Source organism: Schistocerca americana, chromosome 4 (genome assembly GCF_021461395.2).
Source record: "Schistocerca americana isolate TAMUIC-IGC-003095 chromosome 4, iqSchAmer2.1, whole genome shotgun sequence".
NCBI lineage: Eukaryota > Metazoa > Arthropoda > Insecta > Orthoptera > Acrididae > Schistocerca > Schistocerca americana.
In genome coordinates, this window is record NC_060122.1 from 234,194,885 (window position 1) to 234,211,270 (window position 16,386).

Genomic DNA, 16,386 nt, shown 5'->3' on the forward strand with positions numbered 1-16,386 from the left:
CAAATACCTAGGTATTACAATTACGAGCAACTTAAATTGGAAAGAGGGGGGAGTTGTTTGGGGAAGGAGACCAGACAGCGAGGTCATCGGTCTCATCGGATTAGGGAAGGACGGGGAAGGAAGTCGGCCGTGCCCTTTGAAAGGAACCATCCCGGCATTTGCCTGGAGCGATTTAGGGAAATCACGGAAAACCTAAATCAGGATGGCCGGACGCGGGATTAAATTGGAAGGAACACAAAGAAAATGTTGTGGGGAAGGCCAACCAAAGACTGCGTTTTATTGGCAGGACACTTAGAAAATGTAACAGTCCTGCTAAGGAGACTGCCTACACTACGCTTGTCCGTCCTCTTTTAGAATACTGTTGCGCGGTGTGGGATCCTTACCAGATAGGACTGACTGACTACATCTAAAAAGTTCTAAGAAAGGCAGCACGTTTTGTATTATCGCGAAATATGGGAGAGAGTGTCACAGAAATGATACAGGATTTGGGATGGAAATCATTAAAAGAAAGGCGTTTTTCGTTGGGACGGAATCTTCTCACGAAATTCCAATCACCAACTTTCTCCTCCGAATGCGAAAATATTCTGTTGACACCGACTTACATAGGAAGGATCGATCACCAAGATCAAATAAGGGAAATCAGAGCTCGTACGGAAAGATATAGGTGTTCATTCTTCCCGCGCGCTATACGAGATTGGAATAATAGAGAGTTGTGAAGGTGGTTCGATGAACCCTCTGCCAGGCACTTAAATGTGATTTGTATAGTATCCATGTAGATGTAATCTGACTGCAACAAAATGTCAGGGAGTAAATCTGCGACTGGCGAACTTTTAATCTCCATCACTGAATTTCTGGGGGCTACATCACAGCTCCAATTTCTTTACACAACATTATTATTTCTCTCTGTTCACGTCCCTATGAAAATATAAATTCTTTGATGACTTTTATTCAACAGTGACATCGGGCTTATGCCCTCGGTTTTCCTTCTAACTACGTTAGTATCCCCACTGTTTTCCGGCATCCCCACACCATTCACTGTCGTTCAGTCTTACGTCCACGTCTCTTGATATCTTCGACTGTTCTGACTGTGCTGTTAAACTACCTTGGCGCTAGTTCCAGAGTAATGAATCTCGTAACACAAAAATCTTACCACAGCTACCTCTTCATATTGTAAATGAGTTAGTTAAAAGGATACTCTGAGTTTTGAGATTGTCGCTGTACCTCCGGGATTTTAACTAAGACTTGGTTGAGGGGGACCCATACAGCGATGCCCTTCGGTCCTATCGGATTAGGGAAGGTTGGGGAAGAAAGTCGGCCGTGCCCTTTCAAAGGAATCATCCCACATTTTGCCTTAAGAGATATAGGGACATCGCGGGAAACCTAAATCAGGATGTCCGGACGCGGGTTTGAACCGGGAATGCAGGTTGAGTGTGCTGCACCACCTCGCTCGGTAAACTAAGACTTAAATGTTCTGATATTGAAATTAAGGTGGAAGAACAAAAAATTCGTAAGCTGTCGCGTATAAAGCGATCGTTAAGGGACGTTGCGAAAACTTCGTTGCCAGAGTGACATAATGTTGTGAAAATGACAAAGGAATAATGAACGAGTAGAGGGAAATAACGTTCAGCAAGTTACTATTTCGTTCAATTCAGGTAGGAACTATCCACGGATGACAATAAAAATATTCAAGATATAAGTAGCTTCTTGTACCAAAAGCTTAGCTGGGGTCATATCTTTTATTTTTATATTTCATCGACGCCAATCACGGACAACCTTTTGTGACCTGAGGGGCTCATTCAGATACGAGAGGCGTTCAATAATTAGTGCAACACATTTTTTCTCGGCTATTTTCGGCCGAAAAAATGCGGAATTTGTTATGGAATATACTGGAACATTCCCGTTTCAGCCTCTTTAATTTCATTAAATTTCGATAGGTAACGGTGCTGTAGTATACGTACTCTTCAAAAAGGTTTCTGTAGCGGAGGTGCGTTCCAAACAAACAGCTCTCATTAAATTGCAAGTGGGCTGCTTCTGTGTTCAAAAATGGTTCAAATGGCTCTGAGCACTATGGGACTCAACTGCTGAGGTCATTAGTCCCCTAGAACTTAGAACTAGTTAAACCTAACTAACCTAAGGACATCACAAACATCCATGCCCGAGGCAGGATTCGAACCTGCGACCGTAGCGGTCTTGCGGTTCCAGACTGCAGCGCCTTTAACCGCACGGCCACTTCGGCCGGCCGCTTCTGTGTTGGTAGCGCTGAGTAGCCCTTTGCATTGGATCTCTGACTGCGCTTTGTTTGTAGGAGACTCTGTGGCTGGTTCGACTCGTTGTTGGAAGTTAATGGCCAGTAGTATTAGGCAATTGAAGCTCAACAGCCAGCAGTGATGGATGTTTGATGCGAGAAGTTAGCATCGATGGAGGGTAGAGGTCTGAAGTGTTAGCGTAGACTAACGACCTGGAAGTATCCGACTTGCAGATTGAATATTATTTGTGATTATATACCTTTGTACTAGATGTCAATGACGATTTATATTCGTGTTTGAACTGGATGTCACATTATTAAGGTAAAAAAATACATTATTTTGGTTTGCAACAAATTCTTTCCTTCGCTAACCATATGCCTATTGGGAGTTAGTGGCTTTGGTAATTCGAATTTTTTTATTAAGCTGGCAGTATTGACGTTCGCTGTATTACAGAAGTTCGCGTAATGAAGATTTTTGTGAGGTAAGTGCTTAATGAAATGTATAGGTTATTGTTAAGATTTCTTTTTAGTCAGGGCCATTCTTTTGAATTAATTATTTGAAGTCAGGTTGTAATTTGTTTTGTGCAGTCAGATTGCGTTGCGCTAGAATATTGTGGGTCAGTGTTTACACGATAAGATAAAGTAAAGACAAAGCAGGCTCAGTTTTATTCAGCTGTTAAAGAATCAAACAACGTAGAAGTTTCATCTTTTCAATGATTGTGCGATTTAAGTACAGACACACTCATTTAAATAAAGATGTTTCAAAATGTCCTTTGGAGGGAAACCAAAACATCGTAAATATTCACAGGCACTTACAGAATTTCTATGAAGACCTGGCAATGGACAAAAGCTCGGTGAGTCTTTGGGCGAGGCGTCTGTCATCACAGCAACAAGTTGTGCAGACCGACCTCGCATCTGCTTGGCGGCCGCACACCACACATACACGGCCTGCAGTGTTGGAACTTGCGGACATTCGTATTCGAGGTTATCGAGGATCACAGTGGAACGTCTCATTTCTCAAACGTACGTCTTGTTGGTACTGCTGAGACGCTCGCCCACTAGTTGCTGCATTCAAAGGATGGACCGCTGAGATCCTCGCTGCCTAACAGAAGACCATGAAGAGTAAGGATGGGCCGTCAGAATGGAATTACTTGCCGCGTTATCAGGCTGATCGTGGCAGGTTTTTATCGAACATCGTAGAAGGCAATGAAACATTGGGTCATCACTTTGAAACGGAAACGAAACGGCCAACAATGGAGTGGCGCCACATCACTTTTCTTCCGAAGAAAATGTTCAAAGCCGCACCCCCGGCCTGTAACGTCATGGTTATGGTATTCCGGGACTCTGAAGTGGATATTCTGTTTGATGTCCTCCCTCATGATGTAATGTTCAACTTTGAAGTGTTTTGTGCTACTGTGACGTGGGACTTAGGGAAAGGCAGTATTCGGTGTGGATGAGGCATTACTCAGTTACCGTTCGTTGCTCAGTTATTTTTTTCTTTCAATCACAGACACTCTATTTGGAGCCAATTGCAAATGAAGTTGACAATAAGGAACCATCATCAAATCTGATTATTAAGACACAATGTCTAATAAAAAAATTCTTAAGCAAGTTGCACTCGCGGGGCTGAAGGCCTTCTTGGCCAGAACTTCAAATTATTTGTCGGCTGATATCCCAAATATTAATAACTCGAAAACAATCTGATTCCTGAAGGCCTGGATAGAAAATTCTTGAAAACAGTTAAACTTCTCCAAGATATACTAAATATTTTTTAAAGAAAATTTTACTAATAAGTGACAATATCTAATTAAAAATTCTTAAGACACATTAATTCACGGCTGAAGGCCTTATTGACCAGAAATTCAAATTATTTGTCGGCTGAAGGTCCCAACAGTAATAACTGAAAATTAAATTGAAAAAAAAAAAGGATCATCACATCTGATCAATCCAAGAGAGAAGTGGGCCTCAGACAGTGCTTCAAGGATCGGCCTGGGAAAGTCGCCAAACTTCGCAACCGATGAGACAGGTAGCCAAGTGTTGTATTCACTTGACTGGATGCCAACTAAACTAGTGACAGTTTAAACGCAGACCAACACACTTACAAAATCTATCTAACGTCTGGTAACCAACACAACGATGGAATAACTCAGGCAAGGCAGAACCTGCAGGCAACACTACGTCTTCAGAATCTGGTGTTTAGAACATTCAGAAGCAGAAGGAACCACTACGACCAAAGCAGTCCAACAGGAACAGCATATCCGAACCACAATCAAGGAGGCTGTCGAACTATACGCCTTACCAGACAGTAGCGGCAAGGCGAGGAAAGGTACACAGCCGCGAAAATACGCCAACCTCCAGGGCAGGTAACTGGGGCGTTAGCGGCCACTAGGCAGAAAAATACCGCTGGTTGAACTTCACCAATAAACACAAGGAATTCAATGACTGATAATAAGAAGCGGAGGACGACTAACTAATTTCGCCAACTCCAAACACTCCACTCATTGCTCTTCGTCTCAGCGACCTTGCAAGCAGCAATGCGAGAACAAATGGCGTGATCTCAAAATAGTGGAGGTTTCACCATTGGGTTAAAGTTCACTCAACTCAAACGTCCTGGATGCGGTGGACAACGAGGTTGTGGCCCTCGCAACTACAGCCCCTCCGTCCCAACCGATCTCACGACACACTCCGATCTGCACAACACTTGACGCCCTTCCAAAGATAGTACTAGGGTACTAGATATAGATAACTGCTGCTGCCACTTGCAGACAGACAACTCTAGCAAAAGTAGTGGCGCCGGTAAACACGAGAAGAAAACGAGATGCCACTATCCCTATTACACGATGCCAACCTACCAACGGCACCAACGCTAGCTGCATATGACTCAGATACCCTCAGGAAATTGAAGAGACGACTGCAGTGTTTTCATCATTACAAAAATGCAAATGATCTTCTCCTTCTCCATGACAACGCAATGCTTCATACAATTCTGCACACCTGAGAGCAGCTCACAAAACTTCATCACCGTTTTCCTCATCCACACTATACCCTGGATCTCGCATCGTCCGACTTTCATCCGTCTGGCCCAACGAAAGATGAAGTCCGCCAGAAGTAGTACGTCGATGATGCGAAGGATTTTGATGCAATAAGACGTTGGATCCAACGTCGACTGTAGAGTCGTACTATGCGGGCAAATAGTCCCTCGCGGTAAGGTGGCTTAAGGCCGTCACGTTGAACACAAATTTTGTAGAGAATGAAGTTTTGTAGCCATAAAAGTGGGGAATAATAATGTGTGTTAGAATCCTGAATAAAAACCAACCTGCTGTCAGGAATAAGGTGTTGCGTTACATATTGAATTTCCACATTACTTACTTGGCCAACGGTCCGCCTCGTCTCGACACTACAGGAGCACTCCTAACGCATAACGTCTAAACTATAGCGTCCGTATCGTCAGTATTAATGTGGCAACGCAACGATGTGAGTGGTATCCCGTTGCAGACGTGCCACGTCAAGAAATAATGTCTCAAAGCACCTTATTTTTAGGAGTACATACGTTTTATGTTCACCCTGAATTTCTTCAGCTGGCGAGATTAAAACCAATCACCTTTCAGCTTGTGACAATAGGTGCTTAGGATACCACTGTCACTGAACCCCTTTCCAGTCCTCTGGTGAATGATGTGTGGTTAAAATGACTGTCGGCAAAACATTGTAATCAAAATATCTGTGATTAGAAGAGGCTACCCAATGCTGTCATGCTTCAGGGGTAGCCAAACAACCAGGCTAACGTAACAAAGGGTAGCCATGGCAAGGGTAGTTCGAACAGATTTTCGGTGACGCCAGTAATCGTCACTGGATCAGGGCCGGACACCGATTCGACCACCGGACGTGCTGCCTCGAGGAACTTCTCGCCATCATTAACTTAAAATGGCAGCGTATCTGTCTCAAATATGGCAGGGAACTTAACTGCAAAAGCTTTTCATAATAACTGTATAAACCATATTGAATTTAAGTCATCTAGGTGTTTGAGGTCATGTTCATTCCATGTGGTGGTGTGGCGATACTTTGATGGTACACTGAAGAACAACTTGTTTGTGCTTATGTAGATACTAAAAATAAAGAGAGTGGACTCTTCCGGCAAGCGGAGATGCGCTAGGTTACACGGTGGATCTCTCAGCCGTGGAAAGAGCGCTAAGATAGAGACATTTAAAGAGTGCTAAAGTATAATATCAAGATTGTAGCAGACTAAAAGGCAATAATAATGGACTTGCACTCCGTGATTAAACACTGTGCCGTGCGTGGGTTCTATGTTCATGACGCTACAGCTGAGAACTTCTTTGGCCAATTGTTGCAATTTTATTTAAGCACACGAGCTCTACAAGTGCATTAAAATTTTTCGTCTATGTTAATCACAAGGTACAAATATACTTATTTCCTTTTCACAGGTTGGTCATTTATTCAGATTGTGGGATTTGTCGTTCTTGATAATGTTCCTTTTAGTAACATATAAACTGTTTTCTGTGCCGCTGATGTTAGTTTGTTTTCTGCGCACCGTTTGCTTAGTCTTTCAAGAACTACCATACTATTTTTCTCTAATGTAGCCCTTTTGTTCGCAGGTACTGTAATTAGCAGATGCTTGCGTGGGCGATGCAGCCGCTAGTGTTGGTTATACTCTGAAACTGGCTCAGTAATGGCTCTATGAGTACATCTCAGAACTCTAGACCACAACAGAGCTAAAACGGCATCGTTTGGTGACGTCTTTCACAATTTTCTTTCTACGACATTCTGATTGCACCTGCCTGTCTGTGCAGTAATCTCGTAGACTGTTGTAGAGACTCATGGGACAGTCCATCTGTTTTTAACAGGGCAGGCCACCAGAAATTAGCAAACGCCCCAGCTGTAACAGTCATTACACCTATAACACACTGACATGTCGCAGTATTCGTTGCGTGATTTATCGCATCCTCGGCGGATTCCCCTTGCCTGAAACCGAACTGCAGGCGGCTCAGGCCTACTTCCTGCCTGTGGTCCGTCACGCGGCGGCACGGAAGCTTCTCCTGTACTTTGGCTACAACATTTACCAAACATTTGGCCTTAAGATTTTGGTTCTCTCGGGTCTTTGTCTTCCCCCTTTGCGTAAAGATATTCGAGATTTTCCAGATTATGGGCACCCAAACCTGCAAAAGACAAAGCCTGGTAACAACACTAAACGCAAACTACAGTAATACACTGTGGTGGCCGTTCTACATGTCACAGAAAATTGCAACCCTATTCATTTACATACCCGCCGAAGGTGTGTAGGTGTACGAAGTCACACTGCCATCCGATGGCAACAGTTTTGCTGACTAGAAACAATATAAAAAATCCAGTACGGCGTACGTTAACAACCTTGCTTACATAAACTCAAATTTACTTTACCGCTTCCAGATGAACAGGAATTCGTTATGCAATTGACTAGTTCTTCCCACGAGGCAAAAGGAATTTCTCTTCTTTGATAGAGTACCTTTTACACATGAATCTAGTAATACTAGTTATGGCAGGCGAGAGAATGGATCAGTTCATAGTGCCCTGCATTTTAAACAGTACAGTCATTGGAGCCTTAGACTTTCACAGACATGGCAGAGTCTAACAATCGAATATACCCGTAGGTAAGCTCGGAGGGGAAACAAGCAATCCGAACCACAGATTTACTCTGACTCCTCCCCCCTCCCCCCCCCCCCTCCCATTTCGTCCTCAAAAGGGGACAAACGGACCACCGTTTCTAATATTACCACCTTCCCGCGGGTGGGCAGACGAGAATGAATGGCAGGAAACGCCCCCCCTCCCCCACCCCCCAAAAAAAATACGGCCGGTATAATTAACAAGAATAAGTAAACGAATTCAATTAAACTTCATAAAATCTGTTAACCATCAATACTCAACTTCTGGTGCGTTACGACTCCCTGGACTGAACCAACGCAGCACCTCCAAATGCTCTGCCGAGCCGCCCGCTGCCAGCCGTTTCAACGGACACAGGAAGGCTCGCCGATTTTCAGAACCTCCTCGCCGGTCGACAGCATACGGCCGAACTGCAGATTAGGCCCCTTGCGGACCCACGCTCAGGAAGATCCTTTCGCGACGAGCAGTTAATGCCCCATACCACGGAGCCGCTGCTCGCGTCGCTTACGCTGATGCCGCGGTCTGCGTGCTGTCCCTCTAGCACCGACAGAGAAGTCGCTTCTTGATGCCCAGACTGCCAACTCTCCCCGAGAGCCCATACAGCCACTTCTTAAACGCACGCGAACAGCCCACTTTTCCCCTTTCCCGCTAGAGGGAGACACCGAAGCCTTCAATTGCGACAAAGGCGCCACAGCTAGAAAACGGAGGGCGACTGCTTCACGCAACGCGCTGCGGGGCGCTTTTCAAAGCTAACTTTACTACGGCTCAGCGTCTACTGGCTGCTTCACTTTTTTTACCAGACACCGTTTGTTATTAATGTTGTTATCCCAGATCACGTAAGAAACAGATTGACCGTCCTTACGGCGGAACAGGCAACCGTAAAAATAGTTTTCCCGTCGGTCAACAGATGTCGCAGGCGACGCTACAATGCTAACTGACCTGTCCATGTCGCGGAATTGGCAACGCTGTATCTTCGGTGACGTGAATGACGCTGATTTGCGTTCGGCTAGAGCGCTGCGCGCGAAATGCATTCGTCTCACTGCTGACTGTAGCTCATGATCGGCTGTGGTTTTTCCCGAGTTTTCAATCTAAGAATGTAGATTAGCTCCTGTAATTCTACAAACCAAGTTTATTTCTCACAATAATATGCGAAATGAAATAAATGAAGATAACACACAAACATTTCTCGCGAGTTAGTGTTTAAATGCAGACTGTATTGCAGTCGCAAGGGTTTTACACTCGCCTTCCATGCCGTCTTTTTCTCTTTGCTATACAGCCCTTCTGATATACGGATTATGGTGGTAAAAAAGATCTCCACGTGCAGGTTAACACTAGAAAGTTTTCAAAATCCGCACTCGGTTATGATGCGAATTAAGGCTGGACATATTTCAGTGACTGTCATTTCAAATTTAAATTCTTTTACTTTGCATGTAACCTATCGTAAATGATATAAGAGTGGCACAAAACGATGAATTTTGGATTGTTGTTGAAAGGGGGCTGCAAACGCGGTAATATACAAGTGAAAGCGTGTTTTTCGAGCATATTTTGGCTGTGTCAACTTTGAAGAGCCACAGACGGCAAACCATAATTATGTTAAAAATTTACTTTGTACAGTTTAAAGATAACCCGCAAATATTCGCAACAGACGTGCGCTTTCATCTGCAACACAGTTATTACTGGGGATATCCGCACTCGCGCAGACCTGTTACTATTAGTGTTGTTTTCAAGTGAAAGCTGTGTGAGGATTAATAGCGCTCAGATAAAAAAAATTAAAATAGGCAGCATCTATAGTTTGCATGTTATGCTCGTTCTCTTCTATTCTCCTCCCTTCATTCCAGTATAAACGCTTGTTCACAAGTATAAACGAATGGCAGTGAACATTGGCGAATTACCTACGAACACTAGTTTCCAGCAGTGTAAACGAGGTTTTACACTCGTTCACTTCATTCGCTCTAGTATATACCTGGATTTAGAGGGACCGATGATCGAGCAGTTAGATGACGGCCATTATTCATTTATTTCACTGTTGCGATTTCAGCTCTAGAGCCATTTTCAAGTACCAAGGGAAAGGTCTTTTAAGGTAATGCTTCTTAAATCGTTTACCAAATGTTACCACACTATGCTTTGCATTTTGTTATCCATATGTTACATTGGTTTCAGTTTTCACATTGCACACAAAAATGCCTCTACACCCAAAATTACGATAGTGAAGTGAATAAACAGTTTTAAAAAGTCCAAATCGCAGAAAAAGATTTCATTTAAAAATTATATGATATGATTCTTGTACAGGAAGGGCTGCCACGTTATATCGAATATAACATCGACAAAATTTAAAAAGGATCGAATGCTTATGGCTCTTTATTAATTCTTACTCGTAACTAATTTATTGATTTACCTGAATTTAAAATCCACTCGCGTAACCTTTCTTTATCTTTGACGGGAAATCTGAACATTTTTAGTTCAGGATTTGTTTGTCTACTCCCTCCACAGTTGACATACTCGTAGGTCCTCGGTATGACGACTCGATCCACTACCACCGGTATGTCAGAAACAGCTGTACTTCACAGACCCTAAATAGTGGAAAGCTGCACGCGTTCGGCCGATGTTGCCACATATTTCACAGAACGGAGTGCCATCTAGTGGTTAATTCCAGAAGTAAGGGTGTGACGCTGTTGCCGCCTGTTGGCCGTTCCCTGACAAGGGTTGCCTGCTAGACCAAGCGATCGGGCAATCTGTTTCTTACGTGATCTGGGGTTGTTATCAATACCCCCGATATGGACTGTGTCCTTTTAAAAATAATGAGGACGTAGAATCGCATACTTTCAAAACGCGTGCTGAGGGTGACCAGCTGGTGCAGCTCTTGGAGTGTGGCAAATCAGCGGTGAGCGCGTCGCTATGATTAGGGCGGTGCTAATGAAAGCTGCGGGGCATTCCCCGCGGACTAGCCGGCGGCAGCGCTGACGGCTTGCCGCAGGGCTCGGAGCGCGACCGCCGCCACGTCAACGCCGCTCGCAGCGCCGCCGGCGGCCAAACCGCAGATGTACGAGAGGGGGCGCCGCAATCAGGCGGCTCCGCAAGTAATAGCCCGGCGCGGCGTGTTAGCGCCGCAGCCCCAATTACACCGCCAAACCGCACACCCAGCGCCGTGCAATGCATCAACTGTCCTTTTTTGCTGTAGTTCTATTCTGTCGCCTGTCTTCTCTGCCTGTGTGTAAAAGTATTTTTACTAGGGCCGTGGCTTAAATAGCGATATATCGATACCGTCCCAAGTACTATCGAACCGTACAAGTGCGATATTGTCTCCTCGGATATATCGATATCAAAATAGCAATATCGAGAGCCGTATTTTTATTTTATACTACATTTTTTCACAATTGACGGTAATAATTTGTAGTAGAACATAACTTTAGTTTGACTGTTTGAAGCAAGGATATGCGGCACAAATGTACGATTGCACTGGGGGGTGGCGGTGTGAATAGAATAACAAAATCTCCGCTTTGCAATCGTTCTTTTGAAATTGCAGTAGAACATAATTTTACATTCGTTGTGTGAGGCAGCCTTACTATTTTTGAGCTTTCATCATGTCCGCCGGCCGGGGTGGCCGAGCGGTTCTAGGCGCTACAGTCTGGAACCGCGCGACCGCTACGGTCGCAGGTTCGAATCCTGCCTAGGGCATGGATGTGTGTGATGCCCTTAGGTTAGTTAGGTTTAGTAGTTCTAAGTTCTATGGGACTGATGACCTCAGAAGTTAAGTACCATAGTGCTCAGAGCCATCATATCCAGTCTTTCTCTATGACTGTGAAGTTAGTATAGGAGGAACTAACATAAAGCCCTATTGCATTGTGTGTGTGTGGGGGGGGGGGGGGGGGGGGAGGGGCGTGGGGTGGTGGAGGTGTGGCGGCGGTGTGAATGGAGCAACAAGATTTCCGCTGTGAAGAAATAACACACCAGTTACATTAAAAAAAACTATTTTAGAAACAACTAGTGTGCAGTTTTTCGCGTCGGCATTCTTCAAAAACTGTTGCTGAAAATAATGAACAAATACCTAAACTACAAGAATTGTCTTAGCTATTATTGGAAACGTGTGTGGGGAAATGCTGACGTAATCGGTGCTCGGCTCTACCAGCAGAAACTGCAACGTTCAGCTTCACCACACAACTGCTAGGTCGCTGGTGTTGGCAGAAATGAGATAAACAAGGAAGTCGAAATCGAGTGTTCCGGACATATCCTATATGTGACGAAATCAAACGACGGATCCATCGGACACCCTTCATTGTGCCTCTTAGGTACAACTAACTCCATTGTTAGCAAAGTAATTATCGCCAGGCTGAACGGACAATGTTTTCCTTTCAGTTCTTGTTCTGAGGGGGATAGGCAGCCTGCTAGCTTGTTGATTTACACAATATCTAATAATAAATCAATATTTAAAGGTATACAGCTCTAAAACCGGCAGTATGCTAACAATGTACAGCCGATATTTTATAGGCAGGTACGTCGATATTTCTGCCCCTTTATATCGATTTATCGACAAGTCCTTCGATATATCGAGAGTTGATAACTTATTTTTAGCAATATATCGGATTCCCGATATTTTTTAAGATATCGACAGTCCTGATCTTAACCAACATATTCTGCTTCTTCTTCCCGCCAATTGCACCACGGTGACGGCCTATTCGTACATTCACAATGCATTTATCTTAACTCTATAGACTGACGGTTTTTCTCTCAGCACAATCTTCAGCTTTCTTAATGAGATATGACACGTTCAACCGCCACGTACGAAGCTGGTATAGCGTGGTTGCGATCTGGCAATAGAACGACGGGAACCAAAGTAATTAACAGGCAAATTATTTGCGTGCAGAAATACACTGACATGAGAAAAATCATGCGATACCCCATAATATCGTGTCGGACGTCCTCTTGCTCGGAGTAGTGCAGCAACTCGACGCGGCATGGACTCAAGCAAGTCGTTTGAAGTGTTTTGCAGAAATATTGACCTATGTTGCCTCTACAGCCGTCCACAACTGCGGAAATGTTGCCTGTGCAGGATTTTGTGCACGAACTGATATCGGGCGATAGCCAAATCATTCGCTCGAATTGTCGACAACGTTCTTCAAACCAACCACGAACAACTGTGGCCCGAGTGAAAAGATATCATTGTTTAGGAACATCAAGACCATTAAAAGACACAAGTAGCCGAACACAACCATTTACAGAGAATGATCGGTTCAGTTGCAGGAGAGGACCCAATCCATTCCATGTAAACGCAGCCCACACCGTCATGAAGTCACCACCAGTTGCACACGGCTTTGTTGACAACTTGGGATCTGCACCATACTCGAACCATATCATCAGCTCTTACGACTGAAATCGAAAGACATCTGATGAGGCCATGACTTTCCACTCGCCTAGGGTCCAATCGATATGGTCATGAACTCAAGAGAGGAGCTGCTGGCGATGTCTGCTATTAGCAAAAGGCATTCACTTCGGTCTTCTTATGCCTTAGCCCATCATCACCACATTACGTCGCTCTGCCGTAAAGATTACCTTACGTTCGACGTACGTCCCACATTGGGTACTTCTCGCAGTATTGTTTGTCTGTTAACACTGACAATTCTACGCAAACCCCGCAGCAGTCGGTCGTAAAGTAAAGGCCGTGTGGCGTTCGCTGGGTTATTCAGTGGTTTGGTATTTAACTAATTTGTAAATGAAGATGACAATCTTATTTTATTACATTGAGTAATTACTAAATAATTTTTCTCCCGGCTAAAGATTTGGTCAAGTTGCTAAAGAACTCCAAGTTAACGTCGTGTTAAAGTGTTATCTGTAAGTTGTGTAAGTATCACTAAATCACTGTTCACACAAACAGATTCTATACAACTATTGATTATGATAGAAGCAGTTATCTTCAGGAAAATGATCATTAAAACCACCGAATATCAGCCGCGCACAACACTGACGTATGTTACCTGAAACAATATTCTTCGCAACTCGTGTTTAATTAATTTCGGCTCCATACATCAGCTCGAAAAGTTTATTATAAGGATCGTGCTATGAGCACTGTTTTTAAAGAACCAATCTGATTCGAATTATTTTCATTAAAATGAGTTCGGGACCACCGGTGCACATTTATTTTTACACATTTGTATTACGTTCGGCATTTATGTCTGCAGAGTTGCGTAATTTGAATTTGCCGCTGAGATAATTGTTAAGATGGCGGCAGACAATTGATGGAGACTTTATATTGTTAGAGCAAATAAGTATTTGAAATGCTTATTAAACTTTACTTTCGTATTGTGCACTATTTAGACTTCATCAAGCAAACATTTGATTTTTGTCTAAGGAAAACACAGACAAAAACGCGATACAAATCGCTATCTCCAATGGCTGCGCTCCTTGCGGCGGAAAGAAATAATTAACACATAATGCTTACTGAGAGAGGAATTCAAGCTACAAATAATTATTCGCTCATATTTATAATAATAATGAACTCTATTCTTAAGTAATAATTAACAAATAATTACAATTTCTTAACAGACCTCAGTTTGATATGCGTCCGCAACCTACAAAAGCCAACCAACAAAAGGTAAAAACGAAGGAAGACAAACGCAGATCGTAAAAGGAATTTACAATTATCATTGTCTTTGTATGATACACAGCGATATGTACAATTAAATCATAGAATGTTATATAAATAATTAATATTTATCATTGTTTCCACTATTTTTTCATATGTCGAATAGATAATGTTTATAACTGTTACGGGCATAATTTCCTCTCGTAGCACTGTAGCTAAAATTTATCTCGTGGATGTTACAGCCGTCGGCCACTGTGCTGTCCATCGTGAAAGGTAATGCTTGAAATGAGTTATTTTCGGCATACTCTTGACGATGTCGATGACGCAACATTGAATTCCCTAACTTTATTTATGGATTCTTCCGTCGCTTCTTGATAGAACAGTTCCATATTGAGGGTTGAATAACACCTCAAACAGAAGCCATTTGCGTCATGTGTTGCTAGCTCTGCCTCACGTATTTCCTCATAAGTGAGCGGCGGTTTCATGATACTTGAAGAGGCGATTGTTGGGAGGGTGTGAGTAGGGTTGGTTCTGTGTCAATCTCCCATGTCCGTCCTTGCCAGTTTTCCTCAGAAGAATGGAAGTGATGTGCAGTCGCCGGTAGGTTTGTAACCTCCCCCTCACTTATCGACCTTAATGACAGTGAAAAATTAAACCGCGTGTACCTAATGGAAATTTGGGAAAAGCAATCGTCACCGAAGTCAATTTGTCGGTAAAGAGGGAGGAAAGGGTTACATCTAAATGAAAGGAAAAATGCAAATGAAACTGGTGGAAATTAATTTTGAAAAGGGGTAAAGTTAATAAAGAAAGTAAATGTGCGGCCGTTACGTTAACAATTAACTAGCGGTAATTAGATATTTGAGATTTGGGGGAAATTACGGTCGCCAGTCCTAAGGACAATTACTATAGTAACTGATAAAGAAAGGTTATTACACATATAATCAGAACTAGAAGCGTGGCAACTGAAGGTTGACACGTGTAGTGTGAAAACTGAAAGTTTGTCAGAAGTAATAAATTTCGCTTTACTCTGACTTAATTTAGTAAAAGAATTAATAAAACCGGAAAATCGAAAGTTAATTTAGTGACTGAAGTTAATAGTGAGCTTTCTTTTTGAAGCACATAGAAATTCAGTAAAATACGGTTAGTCTTGGACTACCTGAACACTCATTTCAAAAGCTACTTGAATCTACGCAATTTAGAAATAAGAGATTTAAATTTGAACTTGAATTAAATGATTCTGAACAATTAACACTAGTAAAATTTAGTACGTACCAAGCTGAGCTGCAGTCACAGGTAACTAAAATGCGGTAACAAAACTCGCACTCTTAATTTGTGCTTGTGCAATCTAAATATTGTAGCCAGGTATGAATACCTTAACTGAACTTTGAAATTAAAGCAGTGAAATCGAATGATGCTGGCGTTTGAATTTCGACGACACTCGGGCTCATTCTGGAAAAGGAAGGGACCCTGCTTGGTAATGCAATTGGGACAATGAGCAACAAACGTTCATGCTAAGTTGCTGTAATTTTGTGATGCAACAATTTTAAAAGTTTGAAAAGCTGAGGTCTGCCATACAGTTCTAAAACTTTACGTGCTTCCAGTCTTCCTTGTCGGTTGATTGAAGGTTTGAAGCCGTCGATCGAGGAGGTGTCGACAGTCACTCATTGTCGGCCGTCGTTGTTGCAGAAGCTGGATGTTGGCGCGCCTTCTTCTCGACACAGTCACCAGACGAAACGGGTTCTTGATGTGCGCCAGCTAATGCTTCCCGTCCGCGACACCAAGTCAGAAACTATCATCGCATGTCGAGCGCAATTACATGCTGCCAAACCCCGAAAGCGCGGCAACTCGCGGGAGCTTCACACAACACACCTGCTCCACTGCACCACCCCAGCCAGACTCCCCCTCTGCCCGC